The sequence below is a fragment of the Amphiprion ocellaris genome, chromosome 7 (genome assembly GCF_022539595.1).
Source record: "Amphiprion ocellaris isolate individual 3 ecotype Okinawa chromosome 7, ASM2253959v1, whole genome shotgun sequence".
NCBI lineage: Eukaryota > Metazoa > Chordata > Actinopteri > Pomacentridae > Amphiprion > Amphiprion ocellaris.
The window spans coordinates 19,929,587-19,957,486 of NC_072772.1; the positions used below are offsets into that span (position 1 = coordinate 19,929,587).

Consider the following 27,900-nt stretch of genomic DNA (forward strand, 5'->3'; position numbering starts at 1 on the left):
CTGTCAACTTGCAGGGTGAGGCTTTCTGTATCATTATTCTTCTTCAGAATCAGTTTCTCAATCAAACATGCCTGAATATCCCCATTGTATAGAGTAGAGTACTTTTACTGTGTTGTTGGTGAGCTGGTGTGTTGAGTCGAGAGGTGGATAGATAAAAACAACACAGAGATTTCATAGATCTGCACATTCCAGAAGAGGCAACAAAGAGTTACATTGAAGTCATTATTAAGGCAAAAAAAAAAAAAGATATTTTTCATGACAAAAATCCTAAATATGTAACTTTAACACAGAGAGATCAATTTTTATAGGTTAAATCATCCACCAGTGTGGAACTTTAATATCTTATATGGGCTGGTCTAGTTATATATTCAAATCCCTCCCCCTTTGAGCTTAGTGCCTTCACTCAGCAGTGCATCTACAAAAAATTTTTTAAAAATGCCACAAATTACAAGAAAGAAAGAAAAAAAACAAGGGAGGGGTGAAGAAACTATAAGCCAAAGAAGACAGACCCTTCAGGGTGTTGCTGCCAAATGTCCAAAAATCAAAGGCATGTTTGCTGCAGGCCCTTCATCAGCAGCTGAGGATGATGATGGCAGAGGGGAGGGAGTGTAGAACATGAAATATAATTTATCTGAAAAAAATTAGTGCACAGAGAGTTTTTTCCTATCTAAACTAAGAATATGTCATGGATGCTAATCTAACTGATGCTGAAAACACACACACACACACACACACACACACACACACACACACACACACACACACACACACACACACACACACACCAGAGCAATCGCTGCCCACGACATGTACTCTGTATTCTATTAAATCATATAACTCAGTGAGGCTTTGTAGGGGAAAATGATCAAATGTTCTCTAAGACTAGAAAAGGGTAAATAAAAGTAATATAATTATTTTGAAGTAGGTTCAACTTGTAACAAAGCTAAAAAAAAAAGTCATGTTTTTCTCTGTTTCACTAAGCATAAATGGGAAGATATTTTATGCACGTTTATTTTATTTCCTAGTTTAAATTGATAATTTATTTCTGCTTCATGTCAGTTTTGGGCCTCCATCTACTTGTTTCTTTCACATTGCTCAGTTCATGTGCACTTTAAGCGTGCGTATAAAGTCTCTCGTATTAAATGTTGTGTACACTGGCGCTCCTGCTTTTGCCTGTTTTTCCGCATCTGTATCTGCAGAGCACATAAGAGCCCATTTGTTTCCATCCTGCCTGTGTGTGCGTGTGTGTTCCTTCATCCCGGCCAGAGTCGAGCCAAGGGCCCATCTGGCTCCTGTGAGGGCCACTGCTTCACGGTGCCTCAGCCTGATTCATGGGCGATGGACAGCTTCAGCTGCTATCCCACTTCCACCGTTTTACATCACATACCTCTCTAAAAAAAACACGCCGCATACCTCCCAGCTCCCACCGCTCTCCCACCGACACACAACCTCTGCAGAGATGCTATATTTCTCTGAGTAAGTAGAATCCTTCTCAAAATGTTGGCCATCATTTACATCTGCTTCTGTCCATCTGCTTTGTGAAATCTTCACCCAGCAAAGCCGTCTTTGTCTTTTCGTCTCCCTTTTGCTTTCTCTCAGGGATTACCAAAACTCACCTCAAATGTTATAACCCCTTCATACAACGCCCTTATGGCAGAATGTGTGTGCAAATTACAACCAACTTTCCTCTGTGTGTTGTTTTTCCCTTCTCCTCTGAATTCTGCCTGCATCTTAATCGCTCACATTCTTTCTCTTGTCTTTTCGGTTTTCACACTCGTCAACATGACATAACCGCAAACGCTGGGTTGCCAGTTTGTCCTCAGACTGCCGGCCAAACCTCACGGTGTTGGCTGTGTAGCTCGGAGGCGATTCTGTTGCACAACCCGGAGCCACGAGGCGCTCATAATGTCTCAGATATGCACTCAGAGGAGCTCCCTTGTCAATCACAGAGCAACACCACCGAGCCAGAGAGAAGACAAAGGCAAATAAATTCATGAAATATGAAATTATATTGACAGCAGGATTGGATTCATATCCTCTGCTGATGTGGCAGTAAGGCAACCTATGACCTCTGAGACACACAGAGATTACATGACCTCTTTTGCATGTAAACTACATGTAAAATAACATGCAGGTGACATTTAATAGTAGTTAAGTGAACTAAAGACACACTTTTGTGCCCGTTAGGTTGTGCTTTTGTGCTGTAATTCTCAGATCACTAACCTGTCAAACTGTTTCTTCTATACTTTTCTGCTGATTTCATGACCACACTGTAACTAAAACATATAGAACAAGAAAGAATCAAAGTTGTGGCAGCAGGCCAAATCACTGTTTTTGCTTTAACAAAAGTGAATTTAACCTCAAACTGATAAATCAAAGCAAAACTTGTGTTCTTAGTTATGGAATTTCACAATTGACTTCATGTTTGTTTTGTCTTTCCTGCAGTGTTAAATCTTATAAAGTTATATTTAATAAACTGTTCTATTATTACAGATTTGGTGTAATTAGATCAATTGTTAATGTCAGGTCAGGTCAGCTAATGACTGAAGTCATGAGTTGAGTCTTGTTACTTAAAGTAACTACTAATCATTATCCTGTTAAATGATTTTGCATTAACTCCCATAATCCAATGGGTTAAATTGCTCAGTGAACCTTATTAAAGTTTACATAATGGAGGTTTGTTGTGTGCCTCTGATGAGTCACATGGACTTGCTTCATGAAATTCCAGTGATGTAAGTGTGCTGGTATCCACACACTGTTTAGACATTAAAGCCATACTGTCACATTACTGCTCTGAATTTGGCAACTAGAAAATTGAGAGCAACTTGTAACAACACAATAATAAGAAGAACTTTATAATAAAAACTTAATTTTGATAGCTGTAAAACAAAATAAATGGTTTGCAGAGTTCCTCAACAAACAAGTCAAAAGCGGTGTACCCTGAAGGCGACATAACAATTAAGATAATGCAATATATCAATCTAGAAAGGCATTGTGGAAGAGTCACAAAAACTCCAGTAATGTAGATCTAATCTTCAAATACATGTTTGTAAATAATCAAATGAATTACACTCACTGACCACTTTAGTAGATGAACCTGTGAAATTTAATACAATCCAATACAACAGCACTGCTATAAATTCTGCTTTTAACAAAGCTTCTACAGTTGTTGGTGAAATGGACTGCACTACATTCAAAAGTGTCTGTCAATGGTGTGGACAAAATATTAGGAAAACTCTGAAAATTCATCTCATCCACTGCACTATCAAGTCTGTTATGACCTCTCTGTAGAGGTCTCTTAAAAGTACGTTTTATCGGTAGAGTGCTGTGTTGGATTACATTAGATTTCACAGATGGTTTTTAAATGGTCATGAAGGGGACACATTTATTCTTTGTCTTCTTTAACTTAGTGTAAATTCAGAGAAGTAAAAACAGACAAAATGATGATGTGTAGCTTAATATATTAAGTTTGTAGCCTTGAAATTTTGTCTCGAGATGCATTAACATGAAAAGCACTCAGGGAACGCAGTACTCCGCCAAAGCTGCTCAGTTGTTGTATCATTTCCAATGGTGAAGTCTTGAAAAAATTCATGGCAGAAATCACAACACTGCAGAATGTGTCCATTTAATATAGATGTACCCGCAAACAAAATGACCTTGGACTGAGCACAGGTGTGTGTTATGCATGTGTACTTTATGTACAGATACCGAATTGCGTGACCTAAATATATAGCGGGCGGCGGGGATTGATGAGACTCACAAACACCCCCACAATTTAATCAATTGTTCCTTGTACCATTTCCAACAGACAAGTCCCAATAAGTCCACAGCGGTGTATTTATAGTAGGATGTCAATCATGTGACTACTGAAGACTGGAAAAAGGTATTATTTACACATTAAAAAATATGATGTGTAAAATATGATACGTAACTGTGATTTGTCATAGTTACAGTGACGCCGTGCTGCTATCTCACAATGACACAGAAATCTTTAAGAAATCCATGGATCCAGACCAAATCCGTTAGTCTGTTTATGAGTAACGTTACGAACAGACAGACAAACAGACGGCGATCATCACATAACTCCACCATCCCTTGGCAGAGTAAATATTGACATAACATGTCCATCATAGATTTTCACAGTCTTTCCTTTGCTTACCTCTATAAAAGAACATCCATCCATTATCTTTACCCTCATTAGGGTCGCGGGGGGCTGGAGTCTATCCCAGCGGACTTAGGGTGAAGACATGGGACACCTGTGCAGGTCACCAGTCTATCACAGGACTACATAGAGACAAACAATCACACTCACATTCACACCCACTGACAATTTAGAATCACCAATTAATCTCAGCATGTTTTTGGACTGTGGGAGGAAGCTGGAGAACCTGGAGAAAACCCACACATGCACAGGGAGAACATGCAAACTCCAGAAAGGTCCTGGAACGGCCGGGACACGAACCGGGATCTTCTAGCTGCAAAGCGACGGTGCTAACCACCGATCCACCATGCAGCCCTGTAAAAGAACAGCTTGCTTAAAAAGTGTCTGTTAAAACTTTATAGTTTCCTCCTCTCTATTGAACAGATCATGGCAGTAGGTTTTATGATGGAAAAAGTGTAACATGGGTTTGTTTCCATTTCAAAACACACTTTTTTTTTTAAACTGGTGGTGAGCCTGCATAGAGAATTCTCTTTGGGATGATTCATCATTACGTGAAAAGATTTGTGAAAGAGAAGATATACACAGTCTGTCAATTCTTGGAGCTACAGTCAAGAGGAAGGCTCTAATGTCATTACACACATAAACACATGCCCTGTCCTCAGTCTTTACTGCAGTCAGTGAGGAGAATAATGACTCACGCTTCGGCTGCAGCTGCTGGTTGTGTGCGGTTTCTTGTCTTTCACAATCCACTGAGCGACTAAAGAAGACGCCTTCTGTGCTTTCTCTGGTATTTGCAACCAGTATTTTTTTAATTCTGGTTATATTTCTCACCCACCCACCCCCATTCCTTAGATTTACTTGCATGCTCCGGGTGTCGTGATATCAGATGGTGCCTTAGCTCGACTGGCTGCATGGCTTTGTTTCCTATAATGACCGAATAATTTGACAAGTGGCGTTTACAAGAATAAGTGCCATTTTTCTGACTCAGTACATTGTTATCCTGATGAAGCCACATTGTCACAGCCCCTTAGGGTTCTATGGATCCAATTTTGAGAATTACTGATAGACTGTGCTTAGTATGAAGCTATCAATATGTCAGAGTGGATGGAAGCAACCCAGAAAGAAACCATTCTCCGTCTTTGCTGGCATCTATTCCTCTGCATTAAAGTGTTTCATCTTGTTGCCATGTCCAGTTTTATATATAAACACTTGAAGGCACATCAAATTAATCAGTCGACATCATGATTGAGCAGTTCTACCTTGGAATGCAGAAATGTAGGACGCCACAAACATTGACCAGTTGCAGAGCATGTTTTTGGCTGCCTGTATGGCCAGTTAGGTCTTTCTTTCTCATGATTCCCAAAGGAATAAAAGCAGCCATCCATTCAGAACTCCAGTTAGGAAAATCAGGACATCATCCTTGGAAGATGGGGATGCTATTCCAAACACTGTGGGGTTGGAACGGATCAGCTTACACAGTGGAAAAGGACGCAACTTGTAGTGCATGAAGGGGATATATACTGTATATTTTTATATATATTCTGTATTAAAGAAGACGACTGCAGTGACAACAGTCTCAAAAACACAGATTTGGACTTCCAGGGTTTCAGATGTAACAAGAACCAATTCTGTCAACAAGCAGAGTTCTGTATCATTATTCTCCTTAAGAATTGGGTTTCAGTTCATATATGCATGGCCAAGTTACTCCAATATTACAACTTGCCATTGTGTAATGCAGAGTAGTATTTGAGCAGAGTTTTAAGTGAGCCGGTGTGCTTAAGTGCAACAAGTGGAGAAACTAGAGATGTGAACTTGATATATCCTCAAATTCTAGAGACACCAGATATGTGGAGGAAAAGTCAAATTAAGGAAGGGAATATTTTGATAAAGAAATGTCTAAATATTGAGACATAAAAATCAATCTTTAGGGGTTTAAACAAGAACAAAACAATTCTATATTAAATTCAAGACAGTGAGTGACGTGTTGTCATGAGTTTCAGTGATGTTGGCAGGCAGATTACACTACCTTTCAAAATTTGGGATCACTTAGAAATGTCCTTATTTTTGAAAGAAAAGCAGTTTTTTTTTTAATGAAGATAACATTAAATGAATCAGAAATACAGTCCTGTGTTCTAATGCTACACTGTGTTAGCTAATGGTGTTGAAAGGCTAATTGATGATTAGAAAAACTTTGTGCAATTGTGTTAGCACATGAAATGTACATGAAATTGTCTGGGTGACCCCAAACCTTTGAACGGTAGTGTAGGTTACCATAAGATGGTGGCTGTTCTTAAAACAGGCTAGCTGTTCATCTCATTTTAAGTTTTAATGCTATGCTATGCTAAGATAAGCGGCTTCTGGCTACTTAATCAGCATACAGATTTGATAGGTGCACAATGAAAATTGTGGCTGAAATTGAAACAGGCTGTTTTCTCACAATCCCTCCACATGTGCAAGGCTAACTGAGATCTGTCCACAAAGGTTTAATGTTGTAATTGTGGCCAAAGGAGCATCTGCTAAATATAGAGTTGAAGAGGGTGAAAACATATGCAACCACACTTTATATCTTCAATTAACTGACATTATGTTGTAGAATTATGTTTTCATTTTGACACGAAATAGTCTTTTTGCAGAGAATTCTTGTCAAAAATCTCAAATTATTTTAACCATGACTCAGTGTTGAAAAGCAGTTAAAGAGAAAAACTTTCAAATTAGGTTAATACTTTTTATAGGCACAGTATACCTATAGCAACTGAGAAAGCCAAATGGGATAGTGAATGGTCATTATCAGTGGAAAATAAAGGCAAAAACAGGCATAAACTGCACATTTTCACTTGAAGATGAGTGAAAAGTGTTTAAGCAGAAACAATAGCTACAGTCCACATGAGCAGGGTTTTGCCTACAGATGTCTCCGTGTTTGTCCAGATGACTGTCAGAAGAGATTAAACAGAAACAGGCCCTGCCAGGAAGTCTTTTTGAACTTCTAAAGATTTCATTGCATTAATGTTTGTGCTTGCAATCAGTGCTCAATAGCATCATGCAGTCACATTAAAATTATTTGTGGCATGTTATTCTATCAGGAAAATAATACTCTCTCCGAATTGAGAGTGGTGCTGCACAGAAAAGGTCACTATCAAGCATCCAACAGCTTCTTTGCCTAAAAACACAACACACAAAGACACACAGACATGCAGGTCATGTGATTTTCTCTAGGCAAAGTAAGCCCCTAAAAGTGGCGCCTATGTGCGGCTGCAGAGCGCCACAGCACTCGTATTGATGCAGTCACATTGCTCTTGTTTGGCTAGCCGTCATTTCCTAGAAATTCCTGTCTGACTTCATTCCTCCAGCCCTCTCTCTCTGATCTGCGTCACTGTCTGCCAATTGTCTTTTTCCTTTACACAGAAACACATGCAAGCTGCAACGTACAAACCGTATGTAGCTTCCGCTGACATACATATAAAACAAGGTACATATTGTCTGCAATCCTCTGCTCTCTCTCTCTCCGTCACTCCCATCGTTTCTCTCTCATCATGTGATTCCAGACAAAAATGAATCAAGGCAGTCCTGCTTTTGCTCGACTCCACTGTTGTCAAAACAATCTCTTGGCTGCCATGGTTCTCTCATAAAGTGATGCTCGTTACAAAATTTGTCATTTGAGTATCAAACACTCACCAGCTGTTAGCTGCTTTAAAAGCTGCTGTTAAAAGTTTATAGTTTCCTTCTTTCTATTGAACAAGAGCTTGGACTCAAGTCATTGTAACTGATTCCAACAGTGACAAGGTCTCATCATGGAGAAAAGGTAAAACATTAGTAGTGTTTCCATAATACTGTTAAGCAAGACTGAGGCAAACTTTAAAAATGTCACAAAAAATAGAAAATCCAAATTAGATTTGTTTCCTTTAACTGCTTTAGAGCCAACAAGAAAAGCATTCAGAGAGCACAGTACTACACCAAGGCTGCTCAGTCCTTGTGTCATTTCAGACGGATGAGTCCCGATAAGTCCGCAGCGGTCGATTTGATAGTAGGATCACAATCATGTGATCATCAGCAGGCAGCTGACATAGTGTTCACTTGTCGTCATAGTTACAGTGATGCCGTGCCGCTATCATGCAATGACAAAAGAAATCATTAACAAATCCAGACTTTAACCAACATCACTGGCAAAATCTAATCACTTGGTTCTTGTGTCATTTCTGACCTTCCCTAAAAATTTCATCCAAATCCGTTTATCCATTTTTGAGTAATGTTACTAACAGACAGACAGACAAACCAACGCCGAAAATCACATAACTCCGCCGAAGCGCCGCCTTCTTGGTGGAGTAATAAACTAGACTGTGTAGTGTGCATCAGAAGTTGGCAGTAAAGGCTGCTTCACACATGGCTGTAATAAACAGAGTAGAAGGAGTCAGAAAACCAGTGACCTTTTCTATTAAGTGCGTTCAGAAAAGTGGCGACTGAAGTCCACCATCTTAAATGAACCAAACTAATCAGTTGGGGCTAAGCTGGTTCCATAAAGTTTAATTCAAGTTCATACAGTCAGGTTTCTTCAGTGCAGGTTCAATCAAAGTAGAATTGTAGTAGCACACCAGAAAGTCAATGATAAAATCTTGGCTTTCCTGTCTGGTCTGAATCAGTGAACTTGTCTTCCACCAGGATAGTTTGCATGCAGAGTAACTTTGTTGAGTTTGATTCATGGAAAACACAATCACTTTTTAAAGAAAAAGTGTTTCTATCACCAATTATGCGCAATAATCATTTTTCATATACAAATACAGCTATTGAAACAAGGAAATTGTATATTTAAAACAGCTTTGTTCCATATTTTTACAGTAACAGCCACCCAACTCTGCAGTTCTCCTCACATCTGCTGAGTCATTAAGCTTTTTTAGCTCATTGTTTTGTTTTAACAGCTCTGAAAGTTTCACTGCACATCCTGCAAATATATTAGACTTCTTTGTATGACTCTACTTGTAGTGTAATGAAGCAACTGTTTGCTGACAAGCATGCCTTTTTCACTTCAAAGATTGTGTTTCCGACTTATTTCTGATAGAATAGATTGCTGGCACATATTATGGAGAAGTGTCAACAAAAATGCATTTTCAGAACTCAAGAACCAAATAACAATGCTATTACTGTCATTTCTTTCAATAGATCAAAGAGCGATGAATTCAGTTTTTGTTCCCGTTGGTTAATTTGGTAGGATGAGGATGACTCTCTACTGCTTGCCACAGTATTCCTCTTTGTGCTTCTTTTAGTTCCAGTGAAATAAATCATGGCAAAACTTTATTGATCACTGGGGGGCAGCATCAGTAGTAAAACGGTAAATTAGATCTAAGTGAGATCATCACTATGAGAGGCTGTACTAATACACAGTGGTGTTTTGAAATAAATGCTAACACCCGCGTGCTAATATATTCACACGGACAATGCTAATATGTTGATGGTTTGCAGGTTTCTCTTAGCATAGCTCAGGGAACTTTGGACCACTGTGAAAAACATTGCACCATTTATTCGGCAGTTGTTGAAATATTTCGCTGGTTAAGAAAAATGGTGGCCTCTTGGTAAAGCTGAAGGAGAAGGATCACCAAAGGCAGCAGATATTATCCTCTAGAGATCATAAATGTTAAACCACAATAGTTTACAGCAATCTGACCAATAATGGTTGGTCCAGGGATGCAAATTGCAACCCATTTCTTTAACCAATAGTCATCCATATTGAATGTAAGCCCTTGTGGATGTGTACACAGACAGTTCATTGAGCAATTCATGGTTTCTGCATGTCTAATTTAGACTTTACAAGCAGATGTGGTTCATACTGGAATAGCTAGGTGTTGATCTGCAAACAGCTACATTGCTCCTCTTATTGGGCACAGATAAACACACAGGGCTCCCATGGATGTTTCTAATTGGCTGGCTGCCACTTCTCTCTTTTACAGGATGTAGCAGCTGCTTCCAGATTGGACTATAGAAGGTTATTCATGTCAGTACAATTAGCCCTGAGGTGTGCAGACTACAGTGGATTTCTGGAAAGTTTAGCACTCTCCGCTGTGTTTGGGCACCGTCAGTGGAAAGCCGTCACAAATCAAAGCAAGTCCAAAGTCCTGCAGCGACGACTTTAATTACAGCTCTTTTAATGATGATTTATAAAGGTGTCGATGAAGAAGAATCACTCAGCAATGTGTTTAAAGCACCATTTGTTTTCCTGGCATTTGTGCACTTGGTGTGCTTGCATTTTGGGCTGTGGATTTGGGTGGATGACAAAATCTGTGTCATGCGTACCTTCACTTACCTACAGACACTGAGAGCATGAATTAGCCTTAAGGCGGGTATAACAGCAGTCTTTTGCTTTCTGCATTCGAGGGTCATTGTGATGTAAATTCCATCATCTTCCCAAGTCCACCAGAGTTTGCAGAGCCCTACGTTTGTGTCTGTACTGTGGCTACTCTACAAGGGCAGTGGTGTGAATCCTCAGAAGTAGTGTACATAGGATCTACTAAATCCGTATGAAGTCCTCCAGGTAGAGTTCAGCTGACTAAAAAAGTAGCATAATAGCAACAACTGTGTGTCCAAAGTGTCTGCAGCTGCGTTCACAAGGGAGTATAATCACTTGTACAGGAGACACCCAGTTGGGCACAGAAGGGAGAATACGTACACTACCATTCAAAAGTTTGCGGTCACTTAGACATGTTCTTATTTTTGAAAGAAAAATAATTTTTTTCAATAAAGATGGTAATACCACCTGACAGAATAATTACAGATTTATTGGTTTGCAGTCGATTTGCTCTAAAACATACTATGGAAGCAAATCAGACTCATCAGATTCTGAATTTTAAAAGCTGCTGAATTTCTTACTTTGAATTTTTTTGCATCAAAATTACGTATGTGAATTTTTTATGCCCCGATTTAGCTCATCAAAATTCTAAAAACCAGTTAAAAATTCAATGTCTTCAAAATTCGCCATCAAAAAGATTCGATCTCTTCAAAATTCACCATCAAAAAAATTCAATGTCTTCAAAATTCACCATCAAAAAATTCAATGTGCAAAATTCGCCATCAAAAAATTCAATGTTCAAAATTCGCCATCAAAAAATTCAATGTTAAAAAATTCGCTGTCAAAAAATTCACTGTTCACATCCGGGGGACTCAGGCGTAAACAATCGATCCTGGCCAAAATCGAACCAAAGCCCAGCCAATCACGTGGCGCTCCTCCGGTCATGTGACGCAGACGGTTCACCTCACAAGACCGGGGTCAACCACGGCTAACAGCATGAACGACGGCGCTTCAGTGAGTGTATTAATCCGTTTTTTGTCCTGTATGTGGTTTGTTTTTGTGAGAGTCAGTAAGCTGTAATGCATGCCGTTAGCTGCGCTAGCACAGCGTTAGCCGCGCTAATACAACGCTAGCCACGCTAAAACAGCGCTAGCCGCGCTAATACAGCGCTAGCACAGCGTTAGCCGCGCTAGTACAGCGCTAGCCGCGCTAATACAGCGCTAGCACAGCGTTAGCCGCGCTAAAACAGCGCTAGCCGCGCTAATACAGCGTTAGCCGCGCTAGCCGCGCTAATACAGTGCTAGCCGCGCTAGCACAGTAATAAGGTCACACAGACAACACGTTCTGCAGCTGGGTAGTTGAGTAACAATTTTATAAACGCACAAAAGGGGGTAAGTGTGATTTATGCGCCCGAAAATGCAGTTAAGTCACAGAGCAGTAGGGTTGCCACCTTTCAGAAATGAAAATAAAGGACGCCTACCACGGCTCCTTGGGGCCACAGTTCAGTAAAATCGGAAAGATATTCACAGATTCAGAATTCCAGCATCAATAACTCATTATAAACAATGCCTCTTTTCCATCGCTGTAAGGTAGACAATGTGCTACAAGCCTAGTTTTATCAACAGTAGCTGTCTTTCAAGCTGCAGAAATAACATTGGTGTCAACAGGAGCCAGTTGAAGGCTGCAGTGATTCTGGTGACACTACAGTGTATCAGAGAGAAGCTATTGAATATTTGTGTCTCTCTTTGCTGTTGCAGCAGTTTTGCAATTTGCACACGGTCCCTGTTCACTCCATAGACATCAATGGTATTCGTGCAGCTTGAAAGACAGCTACTGTTGATAAAACTGGGCTTGTAGCACATTGTCTACCTTACAACGGTGGGAAAGAGGCATCGTTTATGTTTTGACCAGTGTTGCCAACTCCTCAGTAAGGAAAGTAGCTATTGGCTGTCCTAAAAGTCACTAGAAGTCGCTAAATGATGTCATCGCCTAATTTGCATAATTTCCCGTTTGCATGTAATTGTAATCAACATTGCGGGAGAGACAAAAAGTGAGTTTAAAATACCCAAAATATGTTTCTGAACTAGAGGCTAAATGCAGTGATATATTTTAGTGTGACAGTGAAGAAACATTTTCATTTCCATCCCGCTCTGTAAGCAGGACAGGATCTGCAGAGACTTTGATTTATCTGCCGTCTGGACATGGAGTGATGTGGGTCTCCTCTAATCAGACAGTGGGATGCTGCAGGTCACTAGACTGACCGCCTGTGCTTTGGGAAGGGGAGGAGCTCACAGCGCCACCTGCTGCTCGTTGAGGACAGTAACTGCAGAACGATTCGAGCTTTCATGTCAGACAGGGGCGGATCCAGATTAATTTTAGTGGGGGGCGGGGGGCACAGGGGGGTACAACAGATATTTTGGGGGGGGGGTTGTATGAAAAAATTAAAGCTGCTACCGACCTCTCGCTTTTACAAAGTTTTTTTTCATGTTTTTTTTTTTTGGCTCTTTAACCCAATAGGAAAGCTGTATATGACCTTTTCATTTTGGACTGTTAACATTCAAATTATGATGGACTTGTTTCCTTGTTTATGTGAATTACAACATCATTAACTACAACATCTGCCTGTTCTGTAAAACTGGTAGCTCAACGACAGCATCCTGAGGGCAATTAAGTGACAAATATTGTGCAAGAACAGCACTATTACAACCCTGTCAATTTGCAATTCTTAGAATGTTTACTGCCAATTATCACACATAAAACAAGAAATAATTATCTGTACTAATACTTCTGTACTACCCAATACACAGTGAATAAATATTATCTGAAAGTCGGGTTATTGTTGTTTATCAGCACAATACAAAAAGATTAATGTTAGAAATATTCCAGTTAAGACTCTAGAATATCATGATTTATGTAAATTTACCTCAATAATATGAATGTTCAGGTTAAGATTGTACAGTGATATTTATTATGTAAGTTTAGCTGATTAAAGTTTATGACTCTGCACTGCAATATTATTTATTAATTAGATTTACATCATTATTATAATATTTAGGGTCAGACTCTACAGTATTAAGATTAAGAAATCAAATATTCTATAAAATGTAAATACACTGAACTCATTTGGATATAGTTAAGTGAGACTCTACAATATTCTTTGACACAAATCTATCTAAATCAAAATTTTAATAATTTTTACTCCAAACATTTACTGGATTGATTTAAATATTAAAATCACTCCTTTCTAATCTTCTGCTGTACATTCAAACCTGAGGCCTTAAATAGAAACACACAAGTATCTGATTGAAGGAACTTCTGCAGAGTCCTGGTTCCAGAACATGATGATAGAATTATAGACAAACTTTAACAAAAGCTGCCTGAGAGTTTACAGGTTTTTATGTTGGATTTCTTCAGTAATTTAATGAGAGTTATCAGCAAAAATCAAGTGTTCATTTGATGAACTTCATTTCCTAAAACATCCAGAATTGGAGCTCATATCTTTGGCAGCTGTAAAGTTTCTGCTCCTTCAAAGTTCACAACACAATGAATGAATTCCTAAAACACTCTCATTGCTGGAGAGCGTTTGTGATGCTGAAGCAGTGACCAGTTTTTCTGTTTCTTCTCTGGAGATGCACAATGAGGGACGTCTGCAGCAACTGAGAAAGAGTCTCACCACATCCTGACATGAGGAAAAAGACTTTATTGAAGACTACAATGAGAAAAACTATCAGACAGCAGACGGCTGCATTCAAGGTGAGCTCTGAACATTTGATCTGGAACAGGAATTCAATAACGGCAGCATGAGCTTCATTTCAGTCTGTAGCTGCTGAATTCATGGATGAATCATCTGGCACTAGAGAGGAAGACCATCAAACATCCACGTCAGCTGATGGAGGTCCAAGAGTCTCACTGAACAACCAACCTACAGAGTGAAGACCTCAAATCTGATTGGACAGCCTCCTATTCAGCCACGTGTGTGAACAAATGCCTCTAAGCTGATTTGTTTTCTAAAATAAATCTAGTTTGAGTCCTAATCAATGCCTGTGTTTGCTTCTTTACACCGCTGTTAACAGTTTAGGCTGTTAGATTGTTCCAGATAAGACAAGTACAACATTCTACAGAGCCGTTCTACCACGAGCCTGACAGGAAGAACTCCAACAGCTACTGAATGTTCCTGTGGTACCCTCAAGGCTACAGGAGGAGCCCTACGAGGATGAGCCGGTCCACCTGATGGTGGCCAGTCGCTGCAGTTCAAAGCCAACACCGACTACGTGGATTTCTACTGGACCACACGGAGGCCTTCAGACCAGACCAACAAGTTCACCGACTCCCCGACTCGTGGGTCTGAGGACGCTGCCGAGCCTCGGTCCAGCCGGCCTCCTGTCTGTGGGTGTTTGAGTGCTGAGAGGTTTGTGGATGCATGTGAACGTGTCTGTGTTGAAAAAGCAGCTTTTGACTCACTAATGCCGGGAAAAACCAAGAGCTCCTTTATTTGTGACTTCCACTAAAAAAAAACTGATGAAAATAAGTTTGCCAGGGTTCTGACTGATAACAGATTATTAAATAATGAAAGTAATCGTTTAAATATTCCTTTAAACAATCCTTTTACGTCTACATTTCCTTTACACTGACTTCTTGGTATATGTACAAGTATTTTGGGTGGAATATACCATTAAGCCTAATGTTCAAGGGTTTTTCTGGGAATATACCATTAAACCAACCTTTTAGGTAAATGTTCCAGGATGTTGGGTAGAATATACCATCAGATAAACCTTTTAGGTCTACATTGGAAGATTTTAGAGTAGAATATTACTCCAAACCATCCTTTAGCTCTACATTTAAGGTGGAATACTCCTTTACACCAAGATTTTTTTGGTCTACATTGAAGGATTTTGGGTGGAATATTCCTTTGAATGAACTTTTTAAGTTTATGTTCAAGGATGTTGGGTGGAATATACCACCTGTTTTTGTGTTGCTCCTCAGCGACCCTAGACAGCCGGGTCGTAATGTTTTTTGAGCAACACACCATACTATGACGTTTTTACAATGATGGTTCTACTATGAAACCAGTTTGACATGTTCAGGCGTTCTTTGTGTGAAAACTCAGAGATTTCAGGTATCAGAAGGTGGTTTTCAACTTTGTTAACTTTCTGCCTCAACTTTAAACTAAATTTCCTTCACTAACCCAACCCTCTGGACTTCTAGTAAGCTGTGTTCCTATTGGCTGTCCAGGTGGCTGCTTGTTGTTATCAGGAACACCTGAGCAGCTCAGTGTCTTCCTGCTTTATTTAGCTGCAGACAAACATTTCCTCTGCTTCTCTTCACCAGTGAACCGGGTTTGGCTCCATTGCTTTAGTTTGTTATTTAGGTGTTGGCTTGCAGCTTCCAGCAGTAAAATCATCTTTAATGTGTTTCTTGGTGTGTTTTAGGGCTTTGTACTGGATAGTTGTCTTGGTAAATGTGGTTCTTTAGCCACAGTTTGCACATGGTGCTAATGTGTGCAGTGATTAGTGGATTTGGTGCAGCTGAGTTGTGTCTTTATCTTGGCTGTAGTGAGTCTTCAGAGGTTTTTGGTCAGACACATTCTGTATTCTTGTTTGTGAACCAAAGGTGGTTGTCCAGAAGGTAAGAGTTCCTGTCCTGATTCTCTGTTCTCAGAGGTTCTCTGGTAGGCTGCAGGAGACTTTAGTGTTTGGGTTGTGCTAGTTTGGTTTTTGTACGGTTTCATTTGGACGACTATCTTGAGGCCCCTCCATGTGGTTTAGTGAGGTTTTCTGTAACAGTTCTACAAAGCAGCCTGCAGCAGAAGAGACTTTGAGAGTTTTTAGGAAGTTCTGGAGACCAGACTTTAGAGCAGCAGAAACATTTGTCAGCAGTTTGAGCAGGAGAAGGTGATCTTCAGAGTAGAAATGAGACGGAAACCTTCTTGACCCATGTGGTGAGGTCCTGTACCAAGAGTTTGAGCAGGTTGTGAAGAGTCTGTAGTTCTTTGGTCTGAAAGCACAAGAAGAGTCGACTCACTGAAGGAGAAAACAGGAGATATTGTTGGTTCTTCTGTCACTCTGCAGTTTCCAGTTTCCTTAGACTGAAAATAAAGTTTATATTTTAAATGATTTCCCATGTGAGCCCAAGAAGACTTCAATAAACTCCCTCCATCCCCTGGACACAACAGATTTTATTACGATGTTAAATCTTTTTTTTTTTTTTTAAATATGTTTTTTAGTTTTAATCATAGTTTTAGCATAGTTTTTTCTCTTTGCTTGTTTAGTTTTGTCATCTGTGTAAAAGGTGCTAAAAAAATAAAGCTGAATTGATAAACTGAATAATTGACTAACTCATGATTGTGACAACATAAATATTTTCATTGTGATTTAAGGGTTTGTTTCATTTCTAAGGTTGAGGTTAAAATCTTGACAGAAAAAAAAGATTAAAGAAATAAACTACATTTTAAAAAAGCAATTAAATCAAAGGAAAAAAGAATTTAATACAACAAAACTTTTAAAAAGAAAATTAAACATTAAATACAATTAAATTATATTAAACAGACAAAATATTTAATTAAATAATTCAACAGAAGATACAAAACATGTAATTATGAAATTAAACAAAATTTATTAAACAAAAATATGAAACATTAAAGATTAAATATTTTAGATAATTAAACATTTAAAAAATAAAATTAAACAAGAATATTAAACATTTTTTTAAAAATACAAAACATTAAATTAGATTATTAAACCTTTAAAAATACAAAACATTGAATTAAAAATTAAATGTTTAATTGGAAAATTAAATCTTAAAGACAATAAATCTTTAAATAGGAATTAAACAGAAAATACAATGAAGCATTTAAAAAGAAAATTAAACATTGAAAGGTAAAACATTTAAAAAGAAAAACCTTAAAGATTTAATCGAAAAATTAAACACAGAAAAAGAAAAGGAAATTTTTCAAACAAGCCGATAAAACATTTGAAAAAACAATTAAACATTAAAAAGACAAAACATTTGGAAATCAAATCAGACATTAGAAAAGAATAAAAGGTGAGAAAAGAGCAAAACTAAACATTTAAGAAGAATCAAACTAAAGACAAAACATTTGAAAAGACACCAGTTAAACTTTAGAAGATCAAATTAAACAGAAGAAACAATAAAATGATCAAAAAGAGCAAAAACAGATAAAAGTCTTGAAGTGTTTTCTAGTCTGAAATGAAAACATCAAGTTGTTTCTTCAAACATTTCCTCTTTCTATGTTCTTGGTTTGATTGTGGAAAGATTTACTAAGAACTCATTTCAGAAAACTGCTTCCAGATAAAGTCTACTAGTAGTTGAAGGCATCGATCAAACTAATGTTACCTTCTGATCTCCACAAACTTTACTGTTCAGTGAAGAGAATCAAAGTTTGTTGAGGATTTCTAAAAAACCCACAGGTGAAGGTCTGAGAAGAACTCAGATGGATGATCTAAATGTGAAATCAAGACTCATGGTCACAAGTTTTAAGGCTTCTGTTAACCATAAAGTTCAAACTAACAGAAGTACTGAGAAACTTTTAAAATTTCAGTCCTGAGACTGTCTAAAGGTTCAAACTAACAGAGAACTACTCAAGAACTTTTAGGATTTCAGTCCTCGGACTGTGGAAAGGTTCAAACTAACAGAGAACTACTCAGGAACTTAGAAGATGTCAGTCCTTGGACTGTCTGAAAGTCAAATCTAACAGAGAACTACTGTGGGACTCAGAAGATATCAGTCCTTGGACTGTCTGAAAGTTCAATCTCACAGAGAACTACTGTGGGACTTAGAAAATTTCAGCCCTCAGACTGTGTGAAAGCTCAGGTCCTGAGGACTCGGGAGGTGTGGAGGCTTTGGAAAGTCTTGGAACTGAGGGTTCAACCCTCCAGCACAAACGCTGAAGTCCAACCTCCTGAGAAAAACGGTCGAGACTCGAGCTAAAAAAAAAAAAAACTCAAAAACGACAAAAAATAGATGATAAATGCGCAAAAAAAAGAAGAATTAGTATCTGAGCGAGTAGCTCAGGAGGATAAGAAGAGGACTACCAACTGGAAGGTCGCAGGTTCAAGACCCGCCACCGGCAGTTTTCTTTGTTTGTCTTTGTCAGGATTTTGATAAAACTTAAGAAGGGTCTGGTCTTGAACCAGCGACCTGCAGCTCCCTAGGCAAATCCTTAACTCACTGAGCTACAGATCAGATATAAAGAAATAATTTCGTCGTCCCTTTGGCATCGTAGTTCCTCAAGTGGCCACATGGGTGGAGCCGAGGCGGAGTCTGGGTGGAGTCTGGGCGGAGAGTAGGCGGGGAGGTGGGTGGCGGCCTCCCCCCTCTACTCCCCCACCTCCCCCCACCACCCACCACACCTTCCCCCGCCCCACGAGTTCTTCGAGTCGCCACGAGTTCTTCGAGTCTCCACAGGTTTTCCCGAGTTTCTGGAGTTTCCACCAGGTCGGAGGCAGAACAAGTTGTCATGAAGAGGTGTTGAAGTCGGTCAGGACGGACTGACTTTTTACAGCGACTAGAAGGAAGACGACTAGAAGAGCAGGTCTTTAACCACCATCCATAAAATCCATGGAGTCGGTTCCAGAGAAATGAAGGAAGGTCAACTTTTATCAACCTCCATCCAGATGTTCAACTTGATATCTTTACTTTGACATTTTTAGCACCACAAACCTTTAGTATCACACTTTATTATCATTTATTAGGACTTTAATGGAATCCACCAGCAGATTTAGTTTTTGTTGAGAAACTTCATTCTTGTCATCGTGGGACTGCAGTATTTAAAACTGTTCCTTCTATTTGACCTCATGTTTATTAGTTTTAGTGGAGAAAGTTATTTTAGTTGTCGATTAGTCTCTTAAAAACCAAATAATAAATTGGATTAGTCAAGAGGTTTAAATTTCTTACTTTGTCATATTTTAAATATGACAGAAAATGGAAAAATAAAGTGTCAAGACAATTTGACCTGTAATTGGTGTTATATAAATAAAATTGAATTCAAATTGTATGTATCTTGTAATGTTGGAGTAATTCAGCCATATATGTTGGAAAACACATTTTCTTTGTCCATTAATCTGTTGATTGTTTTCTCCAGTAATTCATTTCTTGTTTTGGTTTATAAAATGTCAAACCCAAATATATTCAGTTTACTGTCATAAAAACCAAAAAGATTTACATTCATGATGAAGGAATCAAACAGTTTTTCACTTTTTATCTTAGTTTAGTCAGAAAGATAGTTGATAATGTGTGAATTGTTGCAGCTTGTGAGCCGTAAAAGGTTTTAATCTTTGGGGCCGAGTGTCAAAAAACATTTAGAAACCAACATCAACAAAACACTCAAAGATTTGAACATCATTGAAGGGAAATCCAACTTTTGCATGACAATGTCTAATTAAAGGACATTAATTTCCAATGTAAATGTGTGATATTCATCCTCTGGAGCTTTCTCTTCACATCGTCTTCCACCTGGACTGGTTTGGTCGGGAGCATGTGCAACAAACATTTGAAAAACTGCACTTTAACATCAATGAATGACACTGAAGTTTAATCTCTACATAAATGAGAGTGAGTCTGGATGTGCTGCTCTGTCATTAACTCCTAAGTTTAGGGAAAGTTCAAACAAAAGAGGACAGTTCAGATAAGACTTGAGAATGAGCTTATTTTGAACAAACATCTCAGACTTTCTGAGCTTCAGCACCTACAGCAAGATATTTTAACAACAAGCAACTCAAGAGATCCAGAAATTGGACAGAGTTAGCTTTAGCTGAGCCAAAGAACATGTGGGACGCTAACCTAGCAAACATTTCAGACTTTTCTCTGTGAATTCTGAGAAATAATTTCCTATTTAATGACAGCTACACATCTTAACTCAGTCTCATTAAAACAGACTCTAATTCAGTGTCATCCATCCATATTAAGGTGCAGTTACCCAAAATGTTTGTTGCATGTGCTCCAACAAAACCTGTCCAGGTAGAAGGCCACTTTGACAAACAGGAAGTGGAAGATTCCAAGCAGATTTATAGAAGGGGGAACCGGACTGTACTAAGTGTGGTTGAGTATAGAGGGGTGTTTTGTGGGTTTTTAAGGCTGATAATGATTATTAGTGAAACATTTGGAGTCGATATTCATTTGCAGTAAATGAAAGTATTTAAAATCTTGGAGTTAAACTTAGAAGAACACAAACTCTAACAGAAAACTTTGTTGATACGTTTTTGTTTTGTTTACAGATGTTAAGTTAAAGGAGTTTTATTCGTGACGTATAACCAATCAAATCACTCCAGAAGACAGAGCGACCACAGGTAGATTAAGGTTCAGAGCCAAAGTAGCACCATTTTTAAATGTATTTATTACTGTAAATCAGTAAAAAATAAAATACTGATAATCAGTAAATCAGTCAGCCCACAATTACTACAATTCTACAATGTATGTCTCTTTCCTTTGACTTGTTATTTGTACAATATACGATGTATATGATGGTGTTTTTTCATACCAAAGGCTATACTATGATGTTTTCTAAGAGACATACGATACTACTCTGCTTGTTCTGGCTCTAGGCCACTGCACTCCTCCTCTGTTGTTTTCTAGATTGTACTCAGCTGCATGCCTTCATCCACCCGGCCTCCGTTGACTCGTCCCGCCTGCCGTCTCTGGAGCTGAAGCTGGATTGGAACAGACCAAAGTACAGTCCAATCACGATGCCAGCTGCCTCTCAAAAGGCTCCTTCATCTGGCAGGTGGCAGCACTTCTTCTGAGGGGAAGCTGAGCTGGCCTGGCAGAACTTTGGAGATGTGTTCCAGTGGTTGGTGGATGTGTGGGGAGATAGAGAGGAACCTTTGAATTATTCAGAAAGGAAAACAGGGAACCCATTGGTAGTTTTAGTTTAGGGTGCTACTGTGGTGTGTTTTTGGGTTTTAAGAGGTGAACAGGAAGAGTTTTTTTTTTCGTATTGATTATCTTTTACTTTGTTCCTGGTTGGAATGCCCATCAATGTCAACATGAAGTTCACTTTTAGTTCTGTTTATTTATTTTTATTTTACTAACACCCATTTGCTTTTAACCCCCTCACATGTTGTGTTGTTGTAAACTTACTTTCAAATAAATACTCGTCTAACCCTCTGTAAACCAGCGTTTGTACTGTTTTTGTGTTGCTCGTCACCTACTTCAGACAGCCAGGACATAACGTTTTGTGGACTAAAGGTTTTTCTATGACGTTTTTAGAGCGACATGCTATACTACGATGTTTTTAGACCAAAGGCTATAATATGACGTTTTTTGGGCGACATGCTATACTATGACGTTTGTTGGACCAAAGGCTATACTGTGACACTTTTTGAGTGACATGCTATACTATGACGTTTTTTGAACGACATTTTATACTATGACGTTTGTTGGACGACATGCTATACTATGACGTTTTAAGAGCGACATGCTATACTATGACGTTTTAAGAGCAACATGCTAAACTATGACAATTTTAGAGCGACATGCTATGACGTTTGTTGGGCGACATGCTATACTATGGACATTTTCTAGACCAAAGGCCATACTATGACTTTTGTTGGGCGACATGCTATACTATAGGCTTTTTTAATTGACATATTACTATGATGTGTTTTTTGTTTGTGTTTTTTTGTTTTTTAGCAACATATAATAATTTGAACAGTTTTAAAAATTACTATTCTTTTACTTGTGCAATGAAATATTATTCTTTTTAGGCAAAGGCCATGTTTGATTACATATAGGCTATTAAATAAATGTTTATTAAAAACTAAAAAGCATTAAAAAATAATAACCAACTGAGGCATTTACTGAGTCACTAAAATAGTGTAGAGTCTACGGCCACATCAGCATTATTATAAGCATTCCTCTGGTAAATTCACAGCCATATACTGTAGGAAATCTAGCTGATCTCATCATGATGTCTCCTTACCATATGGACTTCAGGAGATGATTAGATGATGATAAACTGTGACCTGCTGGTTGGGTTCTCTCTGTTCTCATATTTCCTCCATGTTTGTCTCCTCATGCTGCCTTACTTCAGCCAGTCCATGAGCAACAGGAAACACAGTTTGCCTTGTACCCATTGCCAGGGGTTCCACTCTTCCCACTCCAGTCTGTACATTTGCAAACGTTTTTGCTTCTTTAGACGTGGTGGAGTTTCAGGTGTAGACATTTTTAAACGTGCGGGTGCAGCAGCGTCTGTAACCTGGCAACCAGAGACAGGACCGGACACACAGAGACGTCTGAAGTCTGTCCACTGGACCTGGCATCGGGTCCTCGCTACGTGGGTCCTACGAAGATGAAATTGGCTGCCCTTAATATTTCCTGTGTTTTATTTTATTCATTATGCAGTTTTGATGTGTGTGTGACAGACGTGTACGGGGCATTTATGAAAATACGGAACAACTTGCGTCCCGTATTGATTCAATACGGGACGCAACAATTAATTGTCAAATAAAGGATGTTTCCGTATTTTAAGGGATGGATGGCAACCCTACAGAGCAGTGTAAAGAAACTGGTCACCTAGCAAACTGAATTAGTCTAGGTAACACTTTGTTTATTATGTGTGTTTTCTGCTCAAGTTAATGTCCTGGTTTGATTCATTTTAAATTACTCCTGATCTTGAAAGGTTTTAAACTGTGCAGTCAAAGTAGTTACAACTGTGAGCGAATAGCTTGAAATGAACTGCCCTAGACTGCTCTGTTCATAGCCAACCATTCTTTCACAGCTGTATCAAGAGTTATTGTGCAATGATAAATGCAGCCCATTTTTCAACTGTTTCCTGTTTAGTATGTGTAACCTCCTCTTAATTTGTTCTAAAAGAAATGTCTAATGAGGCAGTCTAGTGTTTCAGTCAGGTTAAGTCATTTTTCCCATTGGTGGTTTGCATTATATAACTTTGTTTTTCTCTGTTCTAGGAACTATTGTTAAATCATCTTTATGTGAGACTTTGTTCTCGTTTGGAGCATATTCTCAGACGCATGCCTCTGGATCTGGACTTCTTAGAGTTCACTTGCACACAAGAACTTGTGTTTTTAAATGATTTATCTAACCAAGTAGAAGTTTGCCCAGCTATTTTAAATGCACTGACACAGCTACACCATCTTATCAGCTCAGAAAAAGAAAACAGGAATCAGTACATTGCAACTGTGCACTCAGAGAGAGGAGCAGCTGGGCGACAAAGAATGGTCACATCCCCAGAGCACCTGTACAACTTACTGGAACTTAATATGTCTGTCCCATGTATAGATAATGGTATCTGTGAAATATTAGCTTAGTATGTCAAATACTTTTAGATTTTTTTAAGTGGACCGTAGACCTAGTTTCAGTATTTTTTTTTCTCACATTGAAATTTGAGGCTATATATAATATATATATATATATATGAAATATCTCAAGAATAATTCAAGATAAAAGCCTGAAATTTTCATTTATTTGTCTTGCTAACATAAGAATATCAGACTGCTATTAAATACAGCGGTGGAAAAAAGTTTTTGGACACCTCATACATTTGTGAAATATTGACTTAAGAATCCCTCTGAGGTCTTCAAATGCAATTTCTATTAGTTCAGTCACAGCCATAATACGAAACAAATCCTAAAAAAGTCAATAAAAACTTGAAATTGATTGGCTCCTTAAAAATAAGAAATTTTGAGTATTGGGTCATTTTGGTAGAATTTAGTTTTGTTATTCATGTAAACAATAAACAAAAAAACGCATCATTTGTGTCTGTCTAATGCAGTCACACCTTTTGAAACACAAAAGACTTTCCAACAAATATTTCACGATAATATTTGAGATTGTGGAAAATTTTAAAGGTGCCTGAAAATTTTTTTCCACCACTGTATCTGTCAAAGCATAAAAATTTGCCATTAGAAAAATACCACTATATTCAGAAGGATATATGTGGTCATGGTTCCATTATGCCAATGTCATGGTAATGACTGGATACAGGGCTAATTACACAAAACAACATGTCAGGTTTCGAAGACTGGACTTTTCATAGACCACTTAATTTTTTTCATATTTCAACTCACCCATAATCTGAGATTATTGATCTACTTGTTCAGTATTATAGATTCTTCATCATTGTCTGAGATAGTGTCATTCAAACAACCTCAAATTTCAATGTGCAAAAAAATGCCTGTTGAAGTAGGTTGACAGTGACGGCCAATTTAAAAATATTTTTTGCTCTGACAGTATTTGGCATACAATATGTATATATATGTATATGTATATATATGTATATGTATATATATATATATATATATATATATATATATATATATATATATATATATATATATATATATCCACCTGCTGGGGAGCAGGGAGCACTGAAAGGGACAGAAAGAGACTAAACAGAAGGTCAGGAGGGCTGGTTCTGTCCTGGACTGTTCCCTGGACTCCATAGAGGAGGTGGGTGAGAGGAGGATGTTGGCAAAGCTCACATCCATCATGGACAATCCCTCTCACCCACTGCATGACACTGTGGGGTCTTTAAGCAGCTCCTTCAGCAGCAGACTGAGACATCCACCCTGCAAGAAGGAACGCTATCACAGGTCATTCATTCCATCTGCTATAAGACTTTACAACATCAGCATCACTGGCTGATGTTAACATAAACTGGACTATATCATTACCACCCCAAACCATAAAATTTGCACTGACATTCTTGCACTGCACATCTCTGCACTTTTAAACTTTATTTTTATTTTTTCTGTTAAGCCACTTTACCCTCATCTGTCACCCTTGTATATATTGTAAATATTATTACTATTGTTCTATTATTATTTTATTCTTATCACTATGTCTACTGTTACATAAGCTGCTGTAACAATGTAAATTTCCCCTGGAGTGGGGAGAAATAAAGAACTTTATCTTATCTTATCTTATCTTATCTTATATATGTATTTATTTATTTATTTATTTATTTATTTATTTATTTATTTATTTTATATATATATATATATATATATATATATATATATATATATATATATATATATATATATATATAGGCTGCTGTTTTGTAATATTGCAACGGATTTTCATCCCATTCACCAGTGAGAAAATAAAGTCAATACAGTCCAGTTCATTTTTAACTCCTGCTTTAATGCCGTGATTGCATGTATTGTTCACCAGAAATATTCTTAACTTCAGATACTTTAAATGTATGGCAGAAACACGCATACTTGAGCCAGATAACCTGTCAGGTGAGTTGGGAGAACATGTAGGGGAGGGAATCCAAAAGTGCACTTAGTTTTGTCAGTCAAGTAAAACTAACTAGAGAACAACACATAACATATCTTGACTGGCAAGTGCAAATACAGGCCAGGATATCAGTCTTAAATGATGTGTAGTCCTTGTAATGTCCTGGGAATGTAAGGTCTCATATTAGGTCAGTGTTTCTCCAATAGTGGGGCGCGCCCCCCTAGGGGGCCGCAGAGGCATGTCAAGGGGGGCGCGGGCGACTGGGAGGAAAAGGTCCTTCAACACGGAACTAATTAGCTGAACTATTGTTTTAACGTCGGCCTGTTTTTCGCGACGTACAATACTGAAATTGTGCTGGCCCCATAGACTGTATATGCCATAGATATAAAAAAAATATTAATAATAATGATCTTGTATATATATCTATGGTATATGCACTGGCCGTTCAGACTCCCAAGTACAGACTCCTGAGAACGGGAGAACACATCGTTAATGTGCAGTCGGAACACCAGCGTACTTGATCACGTCACATACTCGGCTCATCTCCTCCGATAATTTTTTACCAGTAATGTCAAACATACAGCCTGCGGGTCAAAACCGGCCCCCCAGACGGTCCATTTCGGCCCGCGGGACGACTTTACAAATGATAAAAATTACAACATTAACTGTAAATTGTAAATCTGTAAAACTGTAAATTTAAAATAATTTCTAGAACTTGACAAGTTGTTCTGATCATAAAGTAAAATACTAGATTGTTCAGTTGCAGATACCTGTGACTGAATGTTTTGTGTTTTTGTAGATAAACTGTTATCTGGCAGTTACAATGCATGTGTAAATGATGAACTGAGGCATAATAGGCTACTGTTGAAATTGAACTTGTTTTCCTTAAGAAATTTCAGGTTCATAATATTTTGTAAAAAGATAGTTCATTAAATGTGAAAATTTTCAGAATGTACTTTTTTTGAACTAAAACAAAGGGGAAAATTGGAGTTGTGGTTATTTATAGGTTATTATGCTGTGATTTTACTGGTGGGGCCCACTGGAGATCAGGTTGGGGTTTATGTGGTCCCTGGACTAAAATGAGTTTGACACCCCTGATCTTTACTGTGAAAAACAACAAAATGGAATCAGATAAAATAGCACAGCGCTGCATATTCACGTTTTAATATTAAAACAGTTTTGATATATATATATATATATGCACAAAGTTATTGGGGGGGCACGAAAGTTTTTTGTCCTCCGAAGGGGGGCCCGACAGAAAAAATTTGAGAACCACTGTATTAGGTGGAGGTTGTCAGGTATCTGCCATTCACTACTTTTGAGGAGAGAGTTCTTGGTAGAGTCTCCCATCCAGTCCAGAATTTCACCAGACTGGTCAGTTCAGACGGTGTTGCTATGGAGTGGAGTAAAATTGATTAAATAAATGGCTACAACAAAAACAATCTAGGGTACGCATACTAAACAGGAAACAGTTGAAAAAATGGGCCGCATTTATCACTATCATTGCACAATAACTCTTGATATAGCTGTGAAAGAATGGTGGGCTATGAACAGGGCAGTCTAGGGCAGTTCATTTCAAGCTATTCGCTCACAGTTGTAACTACTTTGACTGCACAGTTTAAAACCTTTCAAGATCAGGAGTAATTTAAAATGAATCAAACCAGGACATTAACTTGAGCAGAAAACACACATAATAAACAAAGTGTTACCTAGACTAATTCAGTTTGCTAGGTGACCAGTTTCTTTGCACTGCTCTGTGACTTAACTGCATTTTCGGGCGCATAAATCACACTTCCACCCATTTGTGCGTTTATAAAATTGTTACTCAACTACCCAGCTGCAGAACGTGCTGTCTGTGTGACCTTATTACTGTGCTAGCGCGGCTAGCGCTGTATTAGCGCGGCTAGCGCTGTATTAGCGTCGCTAGCGCTGTATTAGCGCGGCTAACACTGTATTAGCGCGGCTAGCGCGGCTAACGCTGTGATAGCGCTGTGCTAGCGTTGTATTAGCGCGGCTAACGCTGTGATAGCGCTGTGCTAGCGTTGTATTAGCGCGGCTAACGCTGTGCTAGCGCTGTATTAGCGCGGCTAACGCTGTGCTAGCGCAGCTAACGGCATGCATTACAGCTTACTGACTCTCACAAAAACAAACCACATACAGGACAAAAAACGGATTAATACACTCACTGAAGCGCCGTTGTTCATGCTGGTAGCCATGGTTGACCCCGGTCTTGTGAGGTGAACCGTCT

The 27,900-nt window shown here is 38.5% G+C and overlaps 2 long non-coding RNA genes across 2 annotated transcripts; one reads left to right on the plus strand and one right to left on the minus strand.

Annotated features, from left to right (window-relative positions):
• The first annotated feature begins 1,371 nt into the window (after positions 1-1,371).
• Positions 1,372-14,478, plus strand: LOC129349229 (uncharacterized). The gene is made up of 3 exons (XR_008602152.1): positions 1,372-1,476; positions 14,063-14,186; positions 14,250-14,478. It is a non-coding gene; the product is annotated as an uncharacterized LOC129349229 (long non-coding RNA).
• On the minus strand, positions 14,369-27,900 carry LOC129349230 (uncharacterized). Its single transcript, XR_008602153.1, has 3 exons — positions 27,839-27,900; positions 22,369-22,729; positions 14,369-16,427 (listed from the first exon to the last, which is right to left on the minus strand). It is a non-coding gene; the product is annotated as an uncharacterized LOC129349230 (long non-coding RNA).